The sequence below is a fragment of the Lacerta agilis genome, chromosome 10, assembly GCF_009819535.1.
Source record: "Lacerta agilis isolate rLacAgi1 chromosome 10, rLacAgi1.pri, whole genome shotgun sequence".
Classification (NCBI taxonomy): Eukaryota; Metazoa; Chordata; class Lepidosauria; order Squamata; family Lacertidae; genus Lacerta; species Lacerta agilis.
The window spans coordinates 28,388,220-28,410,516 of record NC_046321.1 but is presented as its reverse complement, the minus strand read 5'-3'; the positions used below and the strand labels follow the sequence as shown (position 1 = coordinate 28,410,516).

Genomic DNA, 22,297 nt, shown 5'->3' with positions numbered 1-22,297 from the left:
TTTGGGGCTGGTGTCACTACGTGGGCAGCAAGGGCTGGTGTGCAGCAGGCTCCATTCATCCTCCGTGCTCTGCGCCATGCCCCCCGGCACACACATGTGCCCCAAGCACCATAAAAATACGCTCCGCTGCTGCTGCTGGGGATTGGATTAGATGAGGCTCAGGGTCCCTTCTGATTCTACAGTTCTATTAATCTATACAGAGGCACACACAAAAGCACACACACTGGATGACAGTTAAGAGATCAACTCCTCTTACAACATTTAAGAGGTTACACCTGAAAACGTTTTCTTTTAGGGCAAGAATTATTTGCGCAAAGAGAACGCACACTCCCTCTGTTTCTGGGTGATTCACTATTCTGAGTGTCCCTTCTGACAGGAAGCTTTCTCCTCCAAGGAGTAGGTAATTCTGCAGTGACTCATCAGAGAGGCAACAGGCAGCCTCCTTCTTGGATGGGTACTTCTGACTCACATGAGCTTTTTCTGAACAGTACATGGCTCTACATGTTTACTCAGGAGTTAGCCCCTCTGTCTTACTCCCAGGAAAGTGAGCATAGGATTGTAACCTAATTCCCTTAATTTTCACAGCACATATGCAATTATCCCAGTTTGGGAATGAATGGTCTAGAGCAGCCTTTCTCAACCTTGGGTCTCCAATGTTGTTGAACTACAACTTGCATCATCCCTGAGCACTGGCCATGCTGGCTAGGAATGATGGGAGATGTAGTCCAACTACAGCTGGGAAAGTTGAGAAAGGTCAGTCTAGAGACACCTCAGAGCCTACAGCTCTATGTCCTGGGTGAATACAGGGAGCTGCCTTATATTGGGCCAGACCATTGGTCCACCTAGCTCAGTAGTGTCTACGCTGACTGGCAGCAGCTCTCCAGGGTTTCAGTCTGGGGTCTTTCACAGCCCTACCTGGAACTGCAGGGCATTGAACCTGGGACCTTTGGCATGCAGAACTGATGCTCTACCACTGAGCTACGGCCCGTATGAGCACCTCAGGGCTTGTCTCCATTAGTGCAACTCCACTAGTCAATTTTACCTTGGATTCAAGCCAATACACAATTAATCTGCTTGATCTGTACCTTAGACTGAAGCGATCACCATGCTGGCATCAGCTTGGTTACCTGGACTGGGGTCAGGACTGTGTCCTTCTAGGCTGTGCCTGGTTTAAATTTCCTGAGTTTTCTCTTTTTCTTTCTTCTTCTATCTACTTTATTCTTCCTTATGTTTCGTTCTGTTTCTTGATATCCTCTGCTCTGAGTTAATGAGGGAATGCAGAGGGAAGTGATGGATGGAAGGGGAAAGACCCTGTTTGAGAAGCAGGGAAGGGAAGATCTCCCAGGGTGGGGGGCTGGGAGTGTTTGCCAGCTTTTATCTAAGAGTTAATATCTACCTCTGATAGGGGGCTTTGTATTCCCCCCCCTCCTCTCCCTCTTTTTTGCTTTTGTTTTTAATTTTTATTTAGATTACTTTGTTTGTTATTTATTGTATTGTATGCTGGAAAATGTCCATAAAAAACAACAAGGGACACAATGTCCCTCAGCCATTCTTCTCATGGCAACCTTAAGGGGAAAGCAGAATGGCTTGACCACTCCTTGCACACACCTGCCAACCTGGTGGCACACCGAGCGGAAAGTACTTCTCCCCCTGCCCTGTGCTCACCCCCAGCAGGGTGGAAGAGGAGCAAGCACTGCTCACACCCACCAGTGTGCAACCACAGGCAATGCGCTGTGAGTGTAAGCCAGTCCTCCTTGGTGCACATGACCTGACCCAGAGATATGAGCCGGGCTTGATTTGCCAGGCAATGGCCGGCCACCCACCCACCCTGGCATGGCTGCAGGCTGTGCCAGGCTTCCTCGGCACTGGCACCTCCTCCTCAAACCGTATCCCATTCTCACTGGGTCACAGATTCCAACAATGTACAAAGAGCCCGTTTCAGAGAGCGCAGCCCCACCTCGAGCCTTGCCAGCCTTGGCAACCGTTAGTCACAGCCCTCTGGGGAAGCTCTGCCCACTGCCCCTGTCTGTTTCAATGGGACTTTTACAGGAGAATTTCCTGGGCGGATAGTCCCCAATGGCACTTATCCTGCCCCCCCCCGGACTCCATTCCTTCATCCAATCTGCCCATTCTGGCATTTTTTCTTTTAATCTTCAAGATGTTGTTCTTAAGAAAGCTTGATAAGACCTCTGTCCCCGTGCAGAGTTTTATCCCCCAGCCAAAAGATTAACACACAGCTGTGTGTGTGTGTGTGTGTGTGTGTGTGAGAGAGAGAGAGAGAGAGAGAGAGAGAGAGAGAGAGAGAGAGATGGCATAAGCTGCAATCAGGTTATATACACACTCCTTAACTGTTCAAGTATATCAGACGTTCCTACTATTTTATGTAAACTGCTCAAGAGATTGCTATTATGTAATTAAGCAGTATAGATGCTGTGAAATAAGTAAACCCATAGATCTTGGGTATATGCATATTTAGCCATTTTTAGGTCAAGGGCGAATAGAAGCATGGAGCATTTCTTAGGGCCTGGTAGTATGTCAGATCCTCCACAGAACGGTTGCAGTGGCTGCCCAGAAGGTACAAGATAAGGAAGGAGGAAGAGGCCTTAGAGGTCTTCCTCAGCCTGCCACAACCTGGTGCCCTTCAGCTGTTTTATACTACTCCCATTAGTTCCCAGTCAGTGGTAGTCCAAAACAGCTGGAGAGCACCAGGCTGGGGGAGATCGTGCTACATGATGGGCTCAGGTGTCAAAGTCCAGGGCAAAGAGATGCGTCTCTGGCATTTGATGAATCCATGTTGTATTCAATGGCAGTCCCACACAGGTGTGCACTGCAATAATCCAGCCTGGAAGTGACTAGAGCATGGGGCACAAATCATTGTTGTCCAAAAGAGGCTGTAGCTGGTGAACCGGCTGTAGCTGCAAAAAGGCACTGTTATCCCCTGAGGTATCCTGAGCCTCCAGTGACCGTGCTGAATCCAGAAGCACCCCCAACCAACAGAACAGCCCTTCCAGGGCAATGCAAATCCATCCATAACAGACTGTCTTCCCACCTTCTGGATGTGAGAACTTGGGACATAACACCTCTGCCTTTTCAGGATTTGGCTTCAACTTATTGGCCCACATTCAGCCTATCACAGCCACCAAGCACCTTTCTAACACCTCAGCTGCCTCTTCTGGTTCAGAAGGAACAGAGAAAGTGATATTATATTGGCTATCTATCCAACCTTTCTTTTAAAAGATAAAAAAAGAATTTATTTAACCAGCTTTTAAAATTATTTATTTCTGAGTTTCTCTCATGGCTACCAAATTTCTTTTCGTCATGGCTCCTGTGCCTTTAACAGCAAACAGAAATTCAGCAGGCAAAGCATGGAGATGCACTGGAGATAGGAAACCATTCACCAACTAAATTTTGCTTCTCCCAAAGCTGCAATAGGTATAGAAACTGTGCTGGAAAGAGTTGGCAACCCTAAAATGTCTTCTAGTCCCTGGCCACTCTGTATGCTTTGTGTACATCCCATAGTAATGTGCATGCACCACTTTCAGCTTACTATGCAAGCATGCCCACAAAAATAAAGGCACAAGGAGCAAATACTGTAAGAATAAATGGGAAAACAACCCTAAACCAGCACTTTGATAAGCACATGAACTCTGGATAGAAAATGATTACACCTAAGAGACTCTGATTTCTGACAAAGTGTGTTCAGTTCCCAGTCTCCTGGTTGTCTTTCATGAGTATGGTGTGTGTTTATATCAAAATAAATCCTAGGATGCAATACAACAAAAACCTATTTCTTCAGCTGCATCTCTGTCTGTCTGTCTGATATTTTCTATAAGTAAGAGGCCATAGCATGTCCCTGAAGCAGCTCAAAATGCTTGAGGGATACGGTGGCATTTCAAGCAGGCACCACAGACGCAAAGAAACATGATGGTATTAGAAGCAGCTGCTTGGACAGCAATCTGGGAAAGGGCCTTCTTAATGTGAGCTGGCACCCGCAAGGAAAACTGGTCAGGTTCCCTCTCCGCATTCGGCTGGGTGCACTCTGCATCCAGTTTTGGGTAATCTGCATATTCGCAGAATCCAAACCAAGGGATATAGATATCTGGCACAGCACCCCAGCAGGAAAGGATGTCACACCTGCAGCAAACTTCCTGTCTCTACTGCAAAGCTACCTTGAGTCAGTCGGTCCAGCTTCTAGGCTGGGAGCTTTGCCACAGCCTGTGGTAATTGTAGGCTTCAGTCCAAGTCTACTGTTTACAACAATACTTCACTGCAGAGACTCAAGGATTCTCAAAGGGCATCAGAGAAGGGAAAATTTGGGCATTTCTCCCCTCAATAAGACACAGACAAAATGCCATTTTTCTAGACCTAGGGTTTGTTTTTTAATGCTCCTGTCTCTATTGTCTCACCAAATGCTGCACGGATTATCCCCACTTTTACTTCTCTATTTGGAATGGAACTTATCTTTGGAGGTGGGGCTCCAGGGAAAGGGGTAGACTTTACTCTACTCAGTGGTAGAGCATCTGTTTTGCATGCAGAAGGTCACATGTTTAATCCCCAGCATCTCCAGGTCACGGGCTGGGAGAGAATCCTGCAATGAAATCCTGAAGAGCCACTGCCAGTCTGTGAAGACAACACTGAGATGGGTGGCTCAATGGTCTGACTTCATCATATAAGGCACCTTCCTATGACCCCCTCTTCTATCCTGGCTGAGTACTGACTACAGTCTTTCAGAGATTTGAATGAAGTACAGAAGAACCATAGTAACATGCATATTAAAAAAAAAAAAACAATCCATCCCACTAGGGGCAAAGCAGATTTTTCAAGCAATGCAAATTCTGCCAATGGGATAGAAAAAAAGAGAGCACGTGTACCAACAGGCAGTGATAGCCCTATTGTACTATTTTCAAGTTTCTGAAAAAATGTCACCCATGCAGCCAGTTCCTAGTTGATGTCAAATTTGACCCCAGATTTGCAGCACACATGGATCACATACCCTACGGCAGTGTTTTTCAACCACTGTTCCGTGGCACACTAGTGTGCCGCGAGATGTTGCCTGGTGTGCCGTGGGAAAAATTGAAAAATGACTTTATATATAGTCAATATAGGCACAGAGTTAATTTTTTTAACATTTTCTAATGGTGGTGTGCCTCGAGATTTTTTTCATGAAACAAGTGTGCCTTTGGCCAAAAAAGGTTGAAAAACACTGCCCTACGGTGTGCCCTGCCATCCAGCACAGGGGGAACGGAAAGGTACTATAGATTATACTGACTAGAGTTTGGTGGATTAGATAACATAGATGGAAAAGAAATCAATAAGAAAAATTAAATGAGGAACTTCCAGGTGACACAAGGACTTGTTTGGGAATGTGTGGCCACTCTGCTCATCACATAATTATCACTGCTTCTCTGCTTTCCTGCATTTACTTTTTCTTCTGCTTACAATCCCACCACTCTAGCATGTGCATGGGACTAGCACATAATGAATCTGATGGCATGGGTGGTAGTTCATTAAAGCTTGTGCCATTAAAAAAAAAATGCTGGTGTGAAGGGAGAAGCACAGCAGTTCCAAGGAATGGGGGAATGGGCTGCTTTTCTTGATATCTGTGATTCCTTGTGATCTGAGCTCTGCTGTATAGGGAGTTGAGGGGCTGTAGGTCAGGGAAGGGCCATAGGCCAATGGTAGATCACATGCTTTGCATGCAGAATCAGAGAATTGTAGAGTTGGAATGGATCCTGAGGGTCATATAGTCCAACCTCTGCAATGCAGGAATCCTGCCCACCACCATCCCTGGAAGGGCCATGAACCACCAACCTTTTGGTCAGTTGCCAGTGTGACTTGGTAGGATGCATCTTCCTGTGCTCCTATGTATGGGAAGGTAGTGAACCTTGTGGAGGATTCAGTTTCTGCTGAAATGCATGTATATTTTGGGATTTACAGATGACTCAGCCCCTTCCACTCTCAGCAGTGGCTGTGGAGGGGCATAAACGCATCTGAACCTCCAGGAAATTTGTTGGTTAACTGAGTAACACTCTCAGCCTAAGGTCTAGCTCAACATGCAAGCTCATCCCATGATGACTGCAACATCAAGTGATGACTGGCATGTGTGAAAGAGTCAGCTGCAATCTATCACCACAAATGGTTATTTATATCACAAAATGCCCCAACTAAGATGCTATACTTTTTCAGTGTAGTCAAGTTCATATATTCCACTCCCAGGCATGGTGCATTGACTCATGTGATGTACATATGTGCAAAAGCAGCCTATAAATGATTGTCAAGTATGTCCCTGGTTCAGATCTAACTCAAACTCACCAGGTTGTCTTTGGCAAGCCACTACCTGCCTTCCACCTACAAATATGGGGATAAAAATACTGGCCTACCTAACAGGGCTGTTCTAAATATTACTGAGATGGTTTGTGTGAAGAACCTTCAACAGGCAAAAAGCTCTGCTATGCTATCCTTGCTGCTGATGGGGACAGCTTTCCTAATTGTGAAAATTCTACTTTTGGGGAAAATTTGCTCTTGCCTGATATACTTAGTGGTCCTGAAAAGGTGCCAAGAGGACAGCTTTAATGTGGCCCAAGAAGAGAACCCAGCAGGTAGAACCCACAAATCCCTGGAGAAAAGAAAGCTGTGGGGGCCCAAGTCTTCTTTCTTTTCCATCCCTCCTGCTTGCTCTCCCCGCCCCTTCTTTCCATAATACTGCCTAAGTAGGTTTACATCTGCAGCACAGGCTCCACTCCCCCCTCCCCACCACCACCACAACACCTTTGTTGTGCTCCTGCAGACAATCACATCTCCCTGGGATGGAGCAGCATTGGATGGTCTCTCCTTCACTACAATATACAGAGAGGGAGAGCTCTGTCTGTCTAGCTGTGCATCTTCAGACATTGCCAGCGGCCCTATGTAGAAGCCAAGGGAAAGAAGCCCAGCTTCTGTATCAAACCCTGTCGAGGGATCATTTAAAATCAACAACACAATGAGCAATATGCTTGAGGGAGCGAATCGGAAAGGAAAACCTCTGTGCTTATTCTATAGAATAAGTGTTCAAAATTGCACCTCTCTTTTTCTCATCTCTTCCCCCCCCCCCTTTATTTGCTGCCTATAGCACTATGCAGGCTTGGCACAAATACACCATCAGTGCCCTCCTGGCATTGAGAGCTGGGCAGCAGATGGGCTGTTGCTGCAGTGCCTGCGCTTGTAGGTTCCCAGCCTTGCTTTGAGGTGTGTATCTCTCTATCTCTCTCTTTGTAGGGTGGGAAAGGCAGAGTGGGCTTGCAATCTAGCCTTGGCTTTGCAATGCAGGAGATCCCCATCATCCCCCCCCACACACACACACAGAGAGAGATGCTGGGGTTATGGTCTTTCAGAAGGGGCAGCATCTTCGCTCTGGTCATGTCTTAGCCATCCCTGCAGATACAGGTGGGTCGTTTCTCTACAGTGATAAGGAGGAGAACGAACCCTCCCCCCCCCCCCCAGTTCCCTCTTTTCCCCATACTACAATCACAAGCAGCAGCAGAGATAGGGGGAGCGATGGCAGGGTCCCTGTCACCCCTTACCCTCCCAACACACACACGCACATGCACCCCCCCCCATTATTTCTAAGGCTCAGAGTGAAATAAGGCAAGTGAAAGATAAAAAACACGAGTTTCCTCCTGGATGGATGGTGCAGAGTGTCTGGTCCCCAGACCACCATTAGCTCCCTGACTCAAAGAATGGACTGATTGTGACCTCTTCCCGCAACCCTACAGTCTTAAAATAATTGTGCCTCCAAAGAAGCCCCCCCTCTCCTTTCCTAATCATACACAAAGATCTGATGATGGGGGGGGGGGGGGGGAGGGAGGGACGAAGCGAGGAGGCACAAGTGGCAAGGGAGACCCTTGGGGTCAGGAGCGATGTTGGGTGGAATGGGAACACACGTCAAAAGGGAATATGCGTGGAATGGGGCAGGAAAGGGTGGCAGTTAGATGGGGAGTGGGGGTTCGGAGTACAAGTGGGAAGGGGGGCAGCGGGGAAGGAGGGCCGGAGAGGAGAGCGTGACGGCGGGTGGGGGACAGTGAGGGGGGGGGGCTTCTCCCACTTACCCATCGCCCGTTGTTTTTCAGCAGCGGCGGCGGCAGCGGCGGCGGCGGCTCCTCTGCCTCGCGGGCCCCCGATGGGGAGATGCTGGACTCCGCAGCAGCCTCTCGCCCCATCCCTGATTCCGGCAGCCGTGGCCGCCCCCCGGCATGGCTCAGCCGAGGCGAAAGCCCTCCACCTCCCTGCTCCTCCTCCTCCTCCCCCCCTCCAGCAGCAGCCTCTGCAGGGGAGGGAGGGGGCGAGCGACCCACACACCGGGGTGCGGAGCGTAGTTTGGGGGAAGAGAGAGAGAGAGAGAGACCCGAAGGGAGCGCAGGATGAAGAGAGGGGAGGATGATGAAGATGGTGGTGATTATGAAGGCGGGGAGAGAGAGAGAGAGAGAGAGAGAGAGAGACACAGAGAGAGAGAGAGAGAGAGAGAGAGACAGAGAGAGAAGCAGGCGGAGCAGGCGATGGATCTGGGCAGAAATAGGGAATGTGTGCGTGGGGGAGGGAATCACCTCCTCGCGCAAGAATAATACTAATAGTTCTAATAATATTGCGGCCGAGGCTCCTCCCCCGCCTCCTCCTCGGACCGCCAAAGGAGGGAGCCCGATGCTAATGGGGAGAGAGAGATCAGGTTGGGAGGGCTGCTCTCCTTCCCTCCGCCTCGCCTCGCCTGGCAGGTCTCTATGCTGCTGCTGCTGCAGCAGTCATTCAAAAGCCCTGCGTGCGTGAGAGCGAGGGTCCGTCCGTGCCCCTTCCGCCCGCCGCTCTGCCCCCGAAGGTTCCTTCTCAGCCCGCCCCCCCCAAAAAAACCTCCTTCTGCCCCTGCCAAGCCAGATCGCCGCAGCTCCTTCCCCACCTTCCCGTCCCTCCTCCGGTTTAAAAATATCCCGCCCCCTACCCCGACGCAAAGTAGGGAAGGGAGCGGACGGGGGGCGGGGGAGGGAATGAGGAGAGAAAGGACTCGTTGGGAGGAGAGGGATTAAGTCATCCGAGCATCATCGTGACCCCCAGAGGCGCTCTCTCGCTCTCTCTCTTGCATCTAGGTAGGAGTCGGGGGTGGGCTCCCCACCATCTTCAAAGCGAGCTCATCCCGACGCCCCTCAAAATACAAAATACAAAACACACACACACACAAACTCGGGACGGATATTTGCGGGTGGAAATCTACGCCTAGCAATTGGCGGCGGCTTTTGCAGCTTAAAGAGCTGTGTGTGTGTGTCTTTTTGCGTACTCGCACTCCTGTTCTGCCTCTGCAATGGAAGGCAATACAAAGGAACGCCTTGTGTTTGGAAGCCGAGTTGGGAAGGGGTGGGAGCGGCGGGAGGGCGGGGAGGAGACGGCGGGGTGGGCTCGGTGAGTGCTTGAACTGGGCACGACCACTTGTGCTGGGCGAAGGAATGCGCCACGCTCGAGAACGAAGGGGGCGGGCGGTGGGGAGTAGGCCCTTTCCCAAGGCACCTGAAAGGGCAAGGAAAGCTGCCAGGACGGTGCAGCGGACAGCTGGGAGTGGACCCGGCAAGTCCTAGATTTGAATTTGCTGCGCGTTCAAGGCACCGTCTGTAAAATGGGCACAACGGACACCATGTTCCAGAGAGGGCCGTGGCAAAAATAGGTGGGTCGGGGTGCAGTTTGAGGCACAGCTCCACTCTTCAGTTCAGACTGGCAGACCCATGATGGGGGGGGGGCATTTTAGGAGCCTTCCAGCAAACCATCCTTGCTACTTATCCATCACCAAAGAACAGGAAATGGAAGGCACATATTTACCTAAAATTTACCTAGGCTAACTTATATGTATTGATGCAAATTTAGGCATTGATACAGTCATTCAGTACATCTGACCAGTGTGGCTGCTCAGTTTGCTGTGAATGGACCCCTCTTCAAGGTCCCTGCTCTTCCTTCTGATGGACCTTGATCTATAGATTGGCAGAGCATTTCAGACTATCCTCCAATATCCCTTCAAAGAGAGAGAAGAACTGCTCTCTATGAAGCAGAAGGAAAGGCTACCCTGTTACTGCCTCTAGGCCAGGCACATCCAACAGGTAGATCTTGATCTACCGGTAGCTCACTGAATGTCTGTGGTAGATCATTGGCTCCCCCCAAAGAAGCCCAAGAACTTTGGCTCCCCTAAAAATAAGCTAAACATTTTAGCCCTGCGGCCCATAAAAAGCTCAACAACTTTGACCTGAACCCCCCAAAAGGGGGTAGATCACTGCCAGCTTTTAACTCTGTGAGTAGATCACAGTCTCTTGGGAGTTGGTCACCTCTGCTCTAGGCAATAAATGTATAGGTCAGCACAATCCTCAGTGTTTCTATTCAGAACCAAGCCCCAGAGTTCTGTGCATCTTACTCGCAAGTAATCATGCACAGGTTAGCAGCCGTTGTTCATATTGTTTTGCTGGTGATACAAAAAAATCCCTTCCCTAAAAAGTGGAACATTTGTTGTGCCAAGTTAATATTCCCCCAGCATTCAGACTGGGTTATTTTGTCACTGGGAAAATGCAGCAGTCCAGCAAATGCAATTATGAATCCTATGTGGCAGTGCGGTGGTTGCACAAGTGCCTTCATAGAATCATAGAGTTGGAAGAGACCACAAGGGCCATCCAGTCCAACCCCCTGCCAAGCAGGAAACACTATCAAAGCATTCCTGACAGATGGCTATCAAGTCTCTGCTTAAAGACCTCCAAAGAAGGAGACTCCACCACACTCCTTGGTAGCAAATTCCACTGCTGAACAGCTCTCACTGTCAGGAAGTTCTTCCTAATGTTTAGGTGGAATCTTCTTTCTTGTAGTTTGAATCCATTGCTCCGTGTCTGCTTCTCTGGAGCAGCAGAAAACAACCTTTCACCCTCCTCTATATGACATCCTTTTATATATTTGAACATGGCTATCATATCACCCCTTAACCTTCTCTTCTCCAGGCTAAACATACCCAGCTCCCTAAGCCGTTCGTCATAAGGCATTGTTTCCAGGCCTTTGACTATTTTGGTTGCCCTCTTCTGGACACGTTCCAGCTTGTCAGTATCCTTCTTGAACTGTGGTGCCCAGAACTGGACACAGTATTCCAGGTGAGGTCTGACCAGAGCAGAATATAGTGGTACTATTACTTCCCTTGATCTAGACGCTATACTGTGCTCCTATTGATGCAGCCCAGAATTGCATTGGCTTTTTTAGCTGCTGCATCACACTGTTGACGCATGTCAAGTTTATGGTCTACCAAGACTCCTAGATCCTTTTCACATGTACTGCTCTCAAGCCAGGTGTCACCCATCCTGTATTTGTGCCTTTCATTTTTTTTGCCCAAGTGTAGTACTTTACATTTCTCCTTGTTAAAATTCATCTTGTTTGCTTTGGCCCAGTTGTCTAATCTGTTACGGTCATTTTGAAGTGTGATCCTGTCCTCTGGGGTATTAGCCACCCCTCCCAATTTGGTGTCATCTGCAAACTTGATCATGAGCCCCTCTTGGGCAAGGCTTGTGACATGGCAAGAGATGAAGACATGAGGACCTTTCAAGCTGTGTTCATCCATTGATTGAGTCACTGATTACTTTTAGGTATGAATTCGTTAATTTATTAAAGGAATTTGTAAGTTGCCTTTCATTTCATTTTTAAATTGCTTCCCAGGAAACACATTGAAGGAACTTGACAATTTAAACATCAACAATAAAAAAATTAAAAAAATCCTTCTAGGACCAACTAAGTTTGTTCTTGATATGAGCTTTCGTGTGCATGCACACTTCTTCAGATACACTGAAACAGAAGTCACCAGACCCTTATATATAGTGAGAGAGTGGGGAGGGGTATTACTCAGAAGGGTGGTGCGAATGGGTCCTGATAGGTGTGGTAAACCTGTTGAGGACTGTTAATTGGTCTTACCTTTTTCCTGTAAGACCAATTGCTTTTTCCTGTAAGACCAATTGCTTTTTCATGTAAGATCAATTGCAGTCATTAACAGTCGTCAACAGGTCTACCACACCTATCAGCCAATCACCCATTCCCACCACCCTTCTGAGTAATACCCCTCCCTGCCTAATTACACTTGTCCTGCCTAAGTACACAACACAAAGAACAGCAGGATCAAAGCATAATAAATCAATAGGAAGGATCTGGATGAGAAATATGTTCATAAGTGTGTGGGTGCGCATAAATTCCCAAGGGCAGCCATATGACTCTGTTTTAGCACAGGGGTAGGCAACCTTAGGCCCGTGGGCCAAATGTGGCCCAATCGCCTTCTCAATCTGGCCCATGGACGGTCTGGGAATCTGTGTTTTTACGTGAGTAGAATGTGTCCTTTTTTAAAAAATCCATCTCTGGGTTATTTGTGGGGCCTGGAATTTGTTCATTTTTTTTCTTCCCAAAATATAGTCCAGCCCAGCACATGGTCTGAGGGATGGTGGACCGGCCCATGGCTGAGAAAGGTTGCTGACCTCTGTTTTAGCACAAACAACAGAGATTTCGCGGCACTGTATTGTGGCATAAGTTTTCTCACTGTTATGGTTTATTTGTGAGTCTTTAAGGTGCCACAAGGCTTGGCTGTTTTCATATCTACATGTGAGCACATGTATGTGGGATGGTTAATGGAATTGTGGTGGTTGGCATCCTGGGAGAGAGGTGGTTTCATTTCTAGAGATCCCCTCACCCCACCCCAACTCTTATCACTCAGTTTTCTAATCTCTTTCTCCAGCTCGCTTCCTGTTGCTTAAAGTTAAGGACAGTGGGCATGTCAACACCAACAGCTTGAACCTTTGTGCAAACAGCAACTTGCACAACGAGCTGCATGTTTTATAGTTCAATTTGGAGAAGGAAGAAGCCGAAGGAGTGGCAAAGGGCAAGCAGCCAAAGAACTCCCCACCCTCAAAGGGAAGGACCTACTTGCACTGCTTCTGGCACGCAATTGTGCACATTCACTCCCATGCAAATTGCATGCAATAAATGGCACTGCATTTGCAGGCTGAGGGTGAAATGCAGCTGAATAATGCTTTGAGGGATCATGTGGGAAGGCTTGCTGATAAAGATGAGAGAGCATGCTTTAGGTTAAAATGTTTAGGAAGCTGTTAAATAAGAAAAAAATCATAAATTCCATCCAAAGTTGAGCACCGTAGCACATCCCATGGGTTTGAAATAAGCCCACACAGTTTGCTTTCCCACTGAACTGAATGGGAGTTAAAAGTAGTTAACTTTCACTGGATCATGCCTAATAGCAATAGTAATCTTGTAATGGGATGGGACAGGTCAGTGATAATGTCCAGGCCTACCATTACGAGTGAATTGTCTGTGTGGAAGTAGGATTGGGTCCCATTGATAGCCATGGAAGCTTCAGAACAATAGGGACATCCAGAAGTCAGTCAAAAAGCATCTTCAAAGCACATTTTAGTCTTCACAGGCTAGCCCTGCAAGCCTCAGTCCAGTGCCAGTTAGCACTGTATTTTATTTAACAAATTTATAAGCTGCTTCATAGCATGAAGCCACAGAAGCATCGTATAAGATGAAAATAGAACAAAACACAAAAATGAAAGCTCCAAGAACAAAACCACTTTAGTAAATCTGCCCCCCTCCCCCTTAATTGGGTTGTAGACCTGGTTGCTGTTTTTTTAATAGGCTTGGTATCCATTGTTTTCTCTTGTGAGACTGGACACTTTCTGTTGAGTGGCAAAACTCTACTGAGCCACCTTCAGAAGCATGTGAGAAATAACTTCCTTTGGACCCTGGAAATGCAGCTGTCCATGTTCTTTTCTACAGCAATGTACTAGATATCTTGTTTTTTTGTGGTTATGTTCTGATATGCCAGTATTTAAATCCTTTTCTGTTTTTTCTGAAATAGCTACATGAAAACTCGGGGTTTGTCTTTATTCAAAACCTGTAGATGAAAACAAAGCACTTAGAGGAGGGGTGGTGGATTCCTACCCTCCATCCCAAGGGCTGCATAACCTCATGGGCAACTTCCCAAGGTCCTCATGCCACTGGTAGGAGTGGCCAGAGGCAAAAGTGGGTGGGGCAACAGGTATGACTTGTACCTTTGTTGGGCTGCCTGTGTTCCAGCTATGCAAAAGCCCATGGTTTCTACACAAACCCGTCTCTCTCCATCCAGGCAAGCAAGAGGCATGTTTACATATCACAACCAGGCAAAAGCACTTGCAAAGAGCTCAGAGTAAGGCTGGAGAAAGGTGTGGCTTAGGAAGGGCCAGAAAAAGAGGCCAGCCCCCGCCTGAGGTTCCCAACCCTTGATTTTAGAGCATAACTTTTGGAAAGCACATGATGTTCAAACATTGTGTTGCCTAAGTGCTCTTTACAATGCCCATTGAAATAAGACTGTGCTGACCCAGACATTGTTTGCATGCTCCAACTGGGAAGGGCTTCTACTCCCCAGTCTTAAAAAAATGGGATGGGTTGACTGCAGTAGCAGGGCTGGGTGGGGGAGGAGGACTGGGAAATGACAGTAGCAGAATTCTGGACACTACTAGAGACAAGGTGGCCATCTGCCCTACTTTATAGAGACTGTTCTCTGTTTAAAGGTGTCCTTTCTTTGTCTGGTTCATGTCTCCGTTAATGAGAAAGAGCCAGAAGTAAAGAGAGCACAGATCTACAGTTTGCACCTGAGCAGGTACATAGGCCGCCTTGTCTCAGTCTTCCCCATTATGTGGAGGTCTATTTATATCTCTTTAAATTATAGTGGGAGGGAGTATAGTTTTTATTTTAAATATTTTAACTTTTAACCCTAGCTAATATTTTTTAATATTTGTATCTATTATTATTATTTTGTCACTTGCTACATTTTATTGTTTCAAAATGGTTTCCTTTTTATAAAAAAAGAAAAGAAAAGCCCACAATGCCAAATTAAACTATACGAATATTCAAAATGGTTTCCTTTTTATAAAAAAAAAGAAAAGAAAAGCCCACAATACCAAATTAAACTATACGAATATTTAAAATCTTTATTAGCTGAAAAGGCTCATCCTGCAAAAACATAAAAAGGACACATCCCACATACCTCACCCAGCTAAAAGAGGAACACCAAGTAGGAGTAAGATCCCTGAGTAAATGAGAATCAGGTTATAGTCATGGGGATGGCAGATGGTTGATGGAGAACACTGGGTGAGAGACAGGGAAATGTCGGTCTCCAAGGGTGAGAGACTGGGAGGAGAAAGGAAAGATCCCAGGTGAGAGCTGGGAGGAGCTACTATCTTCTGTGGGTGTTATGGGCTAAGAATTAATTTTAAGAGAGGACTCCATATTCTACTTTTTCTATTTGTACATTTTGAAGCAGCTGTTTTATTGTATTATGAAAAACTTTAATAAAAAACTCATAATAGGTAAATAAGAATCAGGTCTGGCCTGAGGCAAACCACAAAATGGGGCCTCCTGATCCCCACCAGGGAAGAAGGGCTGAGTGAGCATCTACATCAGGAACAAGGCAGGAAATAAAAATCTACTGTTCCTGTGGATCTTGCTGCCCAAGGCAGTTGCCTCACCTTGTCTCATGGGTGAGCCGGCCCTGATAAGAATATTTTCACCTGGTGCCTAAAGATAGATAGTGATGGTACTAGGCCCATCTCTCTGCGAAAAGCATTTTAACTGTACATTTAAATTAGGACATGCAATTTTTCTGCAAATAAATACCTTCTTTCATCCTCTTTTTTTGGTGATGCATAAATGACCGCTGTGATGCAGCACACAAAACGAGAAGAACAGCAGGGAAGACATTTGCATCTTTAATGTTAAGGGGAAAGAAAGATAAATTTTTGCAGGTTGATACATGGTTAAAATGCTTGGGTATTTGCATGGGAAGTGCTGTAGATCAGCCTGGTGCCTTCCAGCTGTTTTGGACTCCAACTTCTCATGCAACCACCTCTTTGAAATTTAAGATGGACCACCACAGAATGGGACTTTCTTCTGAGTGGACATGCATGTGATTACATTATTAATCAGCTAAAAATGTGCCTCTGTTAACTGAGCAGCAAATTTAAATGTATATTATTTTTAAAAGAGAAAGCTAGTGCCATCTTCAAAGAGATGTTCTCCTTTCTCTCACTTACACACAAAGGAGGATTCCCTCTTCCAAGACAAGGGTAGGGAACCTGTGGCCTTTCATATGCTGTTGGACCCTTCCAAACAGCATTGTCACTGTTCAAGGATGATGGGACTTGTAGTCCAACAATATTTGGAGTGCCAACATTCCCCCATCCCACTTCTATATATTCATCATGGCCAATCGCCATTGGGAGCAGAGCTCAATGTAGGGCAGCCTTTCACATCATGGTGCCCTCCAGCTATTTTGGACTGCAACTGGGGCTGATGCGATTTGCAGTCCACAACAGCTGTTGTCTACCGTGAGGCTGGCCATGGTGCTGGACATTCACCCCCTCCTTCTCTTCTTTGACTGCTGGATAGACCAAGGGCATTTTCTTTTCTTTTTTTCTTTTCTTCCCTCCCCCACCAATGCTAAAAGCAATGCTTGTAAGCAGCTGTCTCTTCCAAGATGCTATTAAATGTTTGCTTGCACACTTCACAGAGAGCTTCCCACTGGAGTTTATGTACAGATGTCACTCGTACCTTCTGTGTTCTGTTATTGTTGGCGCTGTGCGAATCTGGGTACACAGCCTGAAAGCGATAATTGACCGATCAATACAAATAAGCACTTAATGGGTTCACTGCACATTCCAAACATAGCTTTAACCAGAATCTACAAAGTGGGCTCTCTCAATAGAACACATATGAAATGCAGTTGGTTCAGGAATGAAACAGTAATAGTTGTAGTAGTACCGGTAGTAGTAGTAGTAGTAGTAACAGCTGCAACCCAATGAAATGAAATTTAGTCTAATCCTATGAGTTATAGTCAATATGTTTGTCACATTTGCATACGGGTGAAACGATTTATTCTGAAACAAGAAGCATACTTTGTTTTTTAATACTTTGTTTTTTAAATGGTGCACACCTGTGTCATAGATTAGACGTCATTTTAGACGACAGGTAGGGAACCTGTGGCTGTCTAGATGTTCCTGGTTACCATCCTCATCATCCATGGTACCTGGAACTGATGGAAGTTGGGAGTCCAGCAACATTTGGAAGGTCACAGGTTCCCTTGCATTGGAACAAAAAATCCTCCTGTGTGTGAGAGAAGAGAGAATGCCTCTTTGAAGATGGTGCTTGTGAGCATTTTTCTGAAGCATTTTTTATTTTTTAAAAATGCATACATTCAAATTTGCTGCCCACTTAATAGGAACATGTTTTTAGCTGATTAAGAATGCAATCGCATAAATGCCTACTAAGAAAAAAGTTCCATTCAGTTCAATGGAGCTTCCTCTTAGGACACTTGGGCCTTAGTGACAAAGAGGTGTAATAATAAGAATATTAAAATAAAAATGCAGCCAAATATTATCCCTATAACTTTGAAGGAAAGTTTATTCAAACATAATAGATGATAGATACATAGATATAGACAGATAGTATATTGCATCAAACCATTTAATGAAAATGTGTAATTCACAAGGAAACAACTATTGAAAACAGAGAAGCTGTCCTAAGATTATATTCTTTTTGGCAAGAGGTGATGAGGATTATAACTGAAATTCTTGGTAGCAGCATAATGTGAACACCAAAATATACCTTATCGGGATATCTGAAAGGCATAGTAAAAGAGGAAAATATTGAACTTGCAACAGCTATTATCACTGCAGTCAGACTAGTCACAGCAAGAAATTGGAAATCAGATAAACTGGTTGACATGCAATGGCATAAAAATGTATGGGATATAGCACTGTTGGCAAAACCTGTATATTATAAAAGAGACATTGAAGGAAATGCACCAAATAAATTAATGTAAAATAGAGTTTGTGGGTTAAAGAATGTAAAATTCCAAGGCAATGCCCAACCTTATATATCATTTTCATGCATATAATTTTATGTTCTCCTTAAAATACAGCAGTAGTCAAGGGCACCTAATAAGTGCTTATGATGCTCTTTAATTGACTTTTTGTACATGAATAAATTATAATATAAAATAATATGTATGTTTTGTGTTCCTGTATATCGTTAACGTACTTGACTTCTTTTGTAGTGATCTGAATTATATATATTTTGCAATATAAATGAAAACATAGAAAGAAAGAAATGGAACAAAGAGTTACCACCCATCTTCCTACATTGACAAATCATTTCTTATTCCTGTTGATGCCACAGATGAACAGCTGCAAGACAAAAGTACAAAACTGAACCATGAGAAAACCCAGGCCTTAAATACAAACAGATTCCTTCAGCTTTGTGTTTCATATTAATATGGGATAAGCCTTTGCATAAGGGAACAGAAAATGGGAAGGATGAGATCCTATGAGTTGCAAGAGCATCGTCAAACAGAGGTTCAGCGAGGCACAGGAGAGGCCGTGAGAGAAAGGCAGCATCAGTTCCTTCCTTTATGGTTTTCTATTACTTTAGATATGCTGGAAACTTAAGAGGCCAGGAAGAGAGAATGTGCCAGCTGATGACACAATGTCAGTGATCTTCTGTTATCCTGTAACGTGTTGGCTTTGCACAGCTCTGTGGCTGGAAGCTGAAGAGAGGAATAGGCTCGGGCAAACAATCCTGCATGTAAAGATCTCTTTATTAAAGGCAACATCTCTAATGGGATGCGGGTGGCGCTGTGGGTTAAACCACAGAGCCTAGGGCTTGCCAATCAGAAGGTCGGCGGTTTGAATCCCCGCGACGGGTTGAGCTCCCATTGCTCAGTCCCTACTCCTGCCAACCTAGCAGTTCGAAAGGACGAAGTGCAAGTAGAGAAATAGGTACTGCTCTGGCAGGAAGGTAAACGGCATTTCCGTCCGCTGCTCTGGTTCGCCAGAAGCGGCTTAGTCATGCTGGCCACATGACTCGGAAGCTGTACGCCAGCTCCCTCAGCCAGTAAAGCGATATGAGCGCCGCAACCCCAGAGTCGCCAGCGACTGGACCTAATGGTCAGGGGTCCCTTTACCTTTACCTCTAATGGTACACATGAAGCCGCCTGAAATGAAGTCAGACCATTGGCCCATCTTGGCCTCTGTTGTCTGTAGGCTAGGCATGGGAAGCCTCCAGCCTGAGAGGTAGTTTCCCCCAAACCACACCCATCCACACCATGTCGGATAGAATATATGATGTCAGATGTAGGGCAGGTAAGGACTTGACTGCAAAGGACTATTTGAGAGTCCTAAAACCTTTCAAATTTGGCACCAAATGCCCAAAGCTGTGCTGGCATCACCTATCTGATTCTTGCAAAAGCATGGCTTGAAATCATCACCGGTCAGTTGATTGGTGGTAAGCTCAGACTCCACTGGTGCCATTTGAATCTAACCCATGCCCGGAGAGGAACTTTTTAGGTCACCTGATGTTATATGGGTATGTCAGGTGATTGACAGGTGGGTGACCCCATCCATCTGTCAAAATGGTCTGGGCAAAGTCTTTCAATCTCTAGTGTGGAGACAGACGGACCAATGTTTGGGTGTCTGCAGAAAAAATTGAGCAGGGCGGGAAGTCTATGCTTTGTAACTACAGGTTGTTGATGTGACTGTTTCCAGTCTTCATGGGAATGAACTTCCCACACCATTACATGGTGCTGAAGAGAAGTCAGGAGAAATAATTATGGGCTGTGCCTCTTGGTGATTTACTGTATTGTGTGGGATCATACATTTCAGAACTAACTCCTAACAAATTGCTTTGTTTGTTCATTTAACAATAACAGAATAAGTACTAGAAAGATTACAGGTAGGTAGCCGTGTTGGTCGCCATAGTCAAAACAAAATAAAAAATAAAAAATCCCTTCCAGTAGCACCTTAGAGACCAACTAAGTTTGTTCTTGGTATGAGCTTTCGTGTGCATGCACACTTCTTCAGATACACTGAAACAGAATTCACCAGACCCTTATATATAGTGAGAGAGTGGGGAGGGGTATTAATCAGAAGGGTGGTGGGAATGGGTGATTGGCTGATAGGTGTGGAAAACCTGTTGACTAGAAAGATGTACAGCTTCAGTTTGTCCATTAAAGAACAATACTGTAGGACTCTAAGCCAAAATAAAAACTATTAAGAAATACTTGTAGAATGACAATAAATCAATCTTATCTTATCAAGGCTGTATGTCACACCTTTTGCACAGAATTGCCTTGGTTAAATGCCAGATATAAGGTCTAAAACAGTCAGACTTTTTGTTAATGCTTGTCTGTGCATAATATAATGGAAAATAGAGTACAAAGTGGGCCATTCTTTCAATGAAAACCAGAGTCCTTGAGGGTTGTAGCTGAAAGGGCCAATAAGATTATAAATTTCTCCTTGGGACAGGCTTCAACTTTTTCTCTATGGACACTCAACAAACAGAAGCCAGATGGTCAGTCTTCACTCAAATTGCGCTTGTTGTAACTGGGAGGGAAAGTGCTGCAAGGATGGCCATTTTAATAACAAGGAATGGTTTAGGGTGGTTCAACAGTTCAGTAAGTCTCATGTTGCTTATGTCACACAATGAGAGGTACATTTCTTTGTTATGTCTGTTTGCCCAAAACTCATACCATGTAACCGATTCATCTCCATAGTTTTGAAATTTGTAAAGTCCCTGAATGAAATTGACATGGGCTTGAAAGTTTTTTTCTTTCAGATGTATGTAGTTTCAGCAAATTGTAAAAAAAGTATTCAGTGAGGTAATAAGCAAATCCAGGTAGAGAATGTTGATGGACCACAGGTAGCACTCCTCTCTGGATTGGTTGTAATGATGGGCTAGGCTTTTCTGTCCTATGGTTTGTCCAGGTGTTGTAAATCCTATATCTACTTCATTGGCCAGTTTCTTGCACTTCTTTATTATTGTGCTAATGGTCCTCTCGTAAGTGTCCCTGTGTTGTTCCATTATTCCCAACAAAGCCTTTATATGCACTTTCATATAAATAATATTTAACTTCACAGTTTGTAGAGCTTGGTTCTAGCATCAAAAAATGTTTGCTTAGGATCACAAGATAAATAATAAAAGTTGATGCCCATGATGCACAGAACAACTGATACAAAAGTTGTCTTGTCTGATCCTGCTAATTGCTTAAGCTGTGAGAAAAAGTGTAATTTTCTGCAAAGGTATGGATTTATTTATTTTTTTAGTCCACCACATTTCACATAGCATTAATATGTTGGGTATGTCATCTTTGAATGTTCTCATGGGATTTTTATGGTGGCTTAAATGTCAGCTTTATTGCACACATCACTTACACTGTTAGATCATTTACAGTGAGACTATGTTTATGGGATGAGCAATGGACAAAGTTTGCCTGAAGACAGAATGCCCAAATTTGTGGTTGAACCCTACTTTCTTTTCCTGCCATTGTTGGACAACCGTTGTATCCTTGCCCAACTAAGGTATTGAGATTTAGTCCAAAATCAGAACAAGCAGATCAGATTGTGTTGGCTATGCCTGCTGGTGTGAGATTAAAATGAACCCAAGGATCTCCTCATGTACAAATGCCTTTCCACCACTTTCTTCAACAATTCTTACACCTAGAGACAATTGTTCAAAGATTACTGGCAGTAATCTTTGAGAATTCCTGGAGAACAGGCGAAGTGCCAGCAGACTGGAGGAGGGCAAATGTTGTCCCTATTTTCAAAAAGGGGGAAAGAGAGGACCCAAACAATTACCGCCCAGTCAGCCTGACATAAATACCAGGAAAGATTCTAGAGCAGATCATTAAGCAAACAGTCTGTGAGCACCTAGAAAGGAACGCTGTGATAACTAAAAGTCAGCATGGGTTTCTGAAAAATAAGTCATGTCAGACTAACCTGATCTCATTTTTTGACAGAATTACAAGCCTGGTAGATGAAGGGAATGCTGTGGATATAGCCTATCTTGATTTCAGCAAGGCCTTTGACAAGGTGCCCCATGATATTCTTGTAAAGAAGCTGGTAAAATGTGGGCTAGACAATGCTACCATTCAGTGGATTTGTAACTGGCTGACTGACCGAACCCAAAGGGTGCTCATCAATGGCTCCTCTTCATCCTGGAGAGATGTGACTAGTGGGGTGCCACAGGGTTCTGTCTTGGGCCCAGTCTTATTCAACATCTTCATCAATGACTTGGATGATGGGCTTGAGGGCATCCTGATCAAGTTTGCAGATGACACCAAATTAGGAGGCTTGGGTAATACCCCAGAGGACAGGATCACACTTCAAAATGACTTTAACAGATTAGAGAACTGGGCCAGAGCAAACAAGATGAATTTTAACAGGGAGAAATGCAAAGTACT

General features: G+C 45.2%; 1 protein-coding gene across 1 annotated transcript in view; it reads right to left on the bottom strand.

Moving 5' to 3' along the window:
- The window catches only part of MGAT3 (beta-1,4-mannosyl-glycoprotein 4-beta-N-acetylglucosaminyltransferase), a 44,132-nt gene extending 35,633 nt beyond the window's left edge, over positions 1–8,499 (bottom strand). Inside the window, exon 1 of the mRNA XM_033161389.1 lies at positions 8,085–8,499. The gene's annotated coding sequence lies outside the window, so the exon portion shown is untranslated. The remainder of the gene's footprint in view (positions 1–8,084) is intronic.
- Positions 8,500–22,297: the final 13,798 nt, after the last annotated feature.